This window comes from Arachis hypogaea, chromosome 9 (genome assembly GCF_003086295.3).
Source record: "Arachis hypogaea cultivar Tifrunner chromosome 9, arahy.Tifrunner.gnm2.J5K5, whole genome shotgun sequence".
In the NCBI taxonomy this organism is placed as follows: Eukaryota; Viridiplantae; Streptophyta; class Magnoliopsida; order Fabales; family Fabaceae; genus Arachis; species Arachis hypogaea.
This window is the reverse complement of record NC_092044.1, coordinates 76,176,601-76,180,808: the sequence shown is the minus strand read 5'-3', so window position 1 is coordinate 76,180,808 and position 4,208 is coordinate 76,176,601. Positions and strand designations below refer to the sequence as shown.

Genomic DNA, 4,208 nt, shown 5'->3' with positions numbered 1-4,208 from the left:
ATTACACTAATAATTAATGTGATTGATTCAAAAATTTGAAGTTTGTTACTTTCTTGTTAAGAAAGGTTCAATCTTTAAATTCTAGAATCATATCTTTTAGTTTCTTGTTAGTTAAGTAATTAATTTAATTTTAAAAATTAAATCTTTTTCAATCCTATCTTTTTATCATATCTTCTTATCTTATCTTGTTATCATATCTTTTTCAAAATTTTATCTTTTTTCAAAAATTTAATTTCAAAATATCTTATCTAACTCCTTATCTTCTTATCTTTTCAAATTTGACTTTAATATCTTTTTCAACTAACTATTTGACTTTTTGTTTGTTTCTTATCTTTTTCAAAACCACCTAACTACTTTTCCCTCTTTAATTTTCGAAAATATCTCATCCCTTTTTCAAAATTCTTTTTAAAATTAATTGATTGTTTTAAATTTTAATTTTAATTATATCTTACCTTTAATTTTTGAAAATCACTAACTACTTTTTCAAAATTATTTTCGAAATTCTCTATCTCTCCTCTTCTTCTATTTATTTATTTATTTACTAACACTTCTTTTCACCTCTCTTCATCTCCAATCACTGCATCTATCCTCACCCTTGTGATTGGACTCTCCACTTTTATTCCTTTCTTCTTCTACTTATAATAAGGATCCTCTTTGTCTAGATATAGAGGATTCTTCTTCCTTTTCTTTTTCTCTTCTCTTTCATATGAGAAGGAACAAGGAAAAAGACACTCTTGTTGAAGCTGATTCTGAACCTGAAAGGACTCTGAAAAGGAAACTAAGAAAAGCTAGATTACAACATTCCAGAGACAACCTTTCTGAAATTTTCGAACAAGAGAAAGAGATGGCAGCCGAACCCAACAACAATAATGCAAGGAGAATGCTAGGTGATTTCACTAAACCAACGTCCAAATTTGATGGAAGAAGCATCTCCATTCCGGCCATTGGAGCAAACAATTTTGAGCTGAAACCTCAATTAGTTGCTCTAATGCAACAGAACTGCAAGTTTCATGAACTTCCATCTGAAGATCCTTACCAATTTTGAACTGAGTTCTTACAGATTTGTGAGACTGTAAAGACAAATGGAGTAGATCCTGAAGTCTACAGGCTCATGCTTTTTCCTTTTGCTGTAAGAGACAAAGCTAGAACATGGTTGGACTCACAACCTAAAGGTAGCCTAAACTCTTGGGATAAGCTGGTCACGGCCTTCTTGGATAAATTCTTTCCTCCTCAAAAGTTGAGCAAGCTTAGAGTAGATGTTTAAACCTTCAAGCAAAAAGATGGTGAATCCCTCTATGAAGCTTGGGAAAGATACAAGCAGATGACCAAAAAGTGTCCTTCTGACATGTTTTCAGAATGGACCATATTAGATATATTCTATTATGGTCTATCTGAGGTTTCCAAAATGTCATTGGACCATTCTGCAGGTGGATCCATTCACCTAAAGAAAACGCCTGCAGAAGCTCAAGAACTTATTGACATGGTTACAAATAACCAATTCATGTACACTTTTGAGAGGAATTTCGTGAATAGTGGGACGCCTCAAAGGAAGGGAGTTCTTGAAATTAATGCTCTGAATGCCATATTGGCTCAGAACAAAGTGTTGACTTAGCAAGTCAACATGATTTTTCAAAGTCTGAATGGATGGCAAAATGCATCCAACAGTACTAAAGAGGCAGCCTCTGAAGAAGCTTATGATCTTGAGAACCCTGTAATGGCAGAGGTTAATTACATGGGTGAACCTTATGGAAACACCTATAATTCATCATGGAGAAATCATCCAAATTTCTCATGGAAGGATCAACAAAAGCCTCAACAAGGCTTTAATAATGGTGGAAGAAACAGGCTCAGCAATAACAAGCCTTTTCCATCATCTTCTCAGCAACAGACAGAGAATTCTGAGCAAAGCCGCTCTAATTTAGCAAACTTAGTCTCTGATCTGTCAAAGACCACTTTAAGTTTCATGAGTGAGATAAGATCCTCCATTAGAAATTTGGAGGCACAAGTAGGCCAGCTGAGCAACAAGGTTACTGAAACTCCTCCCAGTACTCTCCCAAGCAATACTAAAGAGAATCCTAAGAGAGAGTGCAAGGCCATTGACATAGTCAATATGGCCGAATGCAAGGAGGAGGGTGAGGACGTGAATCCCAATGAAGAAGACCTCATGGGACGTCTCTCAAGTAAGAAGGAGTTCCCTATTAAGGACCTAAAGGAATCTGAGGCTCATATAGAGACCATAAAGATTCCATTAAATCTCTTTCTGCCATTCATGAGCTCTAAAGACTATTCTTCCTCTGAAGAGGATGAAGATGTGACTGGAGAGCAAGTTGCTCAATATTTAGGAGCCATCATGAAGCTAAATGCCAAGTTATTTGGTAATGAGAGGAACCATGAACAGCTTCTCTCAATGCAGAGTCAAACAGAGCCCCCATAGTCAAACTCTAAGTTTGGTGTTGGAAGGCCACAACCAAACTCTAAGTTTGGTGTTGAACCCCCACATTCAAACTCTAAGTTTGGTGTTGGGAGGTCCCAACAATGCTCTGAACATCTGTGAACCTCCATGAGAGCTCACTGTCAAGCTATTGACATTAAAGAAGTGCTTATTAGGAGGCAACCCAATTTTTATTTATCTAATTTTATTTTTATTTTATTGTTATTTTGTGTTTTATTAGGTTCATGATCATGTGGAGTCACGAAAAAAAATACAAAAATTAAAAATAGAATAAAAAACAGCAGAAGAAAAATCACACCCTGGAGGAAAGACTTACTGGCGTTTAAACGCCAGTAAGGAGCATCTAGCTGGCGTTCAACGCCAGAATAGAGCATGGATCTGGCGTTGAACGCCAGAAAGAAGCAACATCCCGGTGTTCAAACGCCAGGAATACACTCTGAGGAGAGCTGGCGCTGAACGCCAGAAACAAGCATGGACCTGGCGTTCAACGCCAGAAACATGCTGCACATGGGGGTTGAACACCCAGAATGAGCATGACTTTGGCATTTAAATGCCACAAATGTATGCAAAGGCATTCTACATGCCTAATTGGTGCAGGGATGTAAATCCTTGACACCTCAGGATCTGTGGACCCCACAGGAACACCTCAGGATCTGTGGACCCCACAGGATCATCTCAGGATCTGTGGACCTCACAGGATCCCCACCTATCTCACCCTCTCTCTCTCCATTCACGGTCATCGCTTCTGTTTTTCATTCACCACTCACATCCATCCACTCTTCCCCATACACCCCACCTACCTTCAAAATTCAAAATCTCTTTCCCACCCAAACCCACCCTACATGGCCGAATACACTTCTCCCCCTCTCCTCCATAGTTTCTTCTTCTTCCTCTTCTCTTCTTTCTTCTCTTGCTCGAGGGCGAGCAATATTTTAAGTTTGGTGTGGTAAAAGCATAAGCTTTTTGTTTTTCCATAACCATTGATGGCACCTAAGTCCAGAGAAACCTCAAAAAAAAAAAGAAGAAGAGAAAAGGGAAGACAAAAAGCTTCCACCTCCGAGTCATGGGAGATGGAGAGATTCATCTCAAGGGTCCATAGCTCAGTAGAAGAAGCATTTGACTGCACATCAAGAGAGCATGAGGAATTCCCTCATCAAGAGATCCCTGAGATACCTCAGGGAATACATTTTCCTCCACACAATTATTGGGAGCAACTAAGGATAAGAGCACCAAAATCATTAGGGATCATGCAACAAAGGCAAGGAAGAGACATAGAGGAGCTTAAAGCACCATTGGTTCTTCAAGAAGGTGCCACCCTCACTAGGGTGGACTCATTCCTTAACTTCCTTGTTCTTAATTCTCTATTTTTTGATTTTTATGCTTCATGTTTATCTATGTTTTGTGTCTTTATTACATGATCATTAGTATTTAGTAACTATGTCTTAAGGCTATAAATAATTCCATGAATCCTTCACATCTCTTAAATAAAAAATGTTTCTAATTCAAAAGAACAAGAAGTACATGAATTTCGAAATTATCCTTGAATTTAGTTTAATTATATTGATGTGGTGACAATACTTTTTGTTTTCTGAATGAATGCTTGAACAGTGCATAATTTTGATCTTGTTGTTTATGAATGTTAAAATTGTTAGCTCTTGAAAGAATGATGAACAAAGATAATGTTATTGATAATATGAAAAATCATGAAATTGATTCTTGAAGCAAGAAAAAGCAGTGAAAAAGCAAAAGCTTGCGA

At 37.4% G+C, this 4,208-nt stretch overlaps 1 non-coding gene across 1 annotated transcript; it reads right to left on the bottom strand.

Moving 5' to 3' along the window:
• Positions 1 to 1,243: 1,243 nt before the first annotated feature.
• Positions 1,244 to 1,347, bottom strand: LOC112713777 (small nucleolar RNA R71). Its single transcript, XR_003158738.1, has one exon. It is a non-coding gene; the product is annotated as a small nucleolar RNA R71 (small nucleolar RNA).
• Positions 1,348 to 4,208: the final 2,861 nt, after the last annotated feature.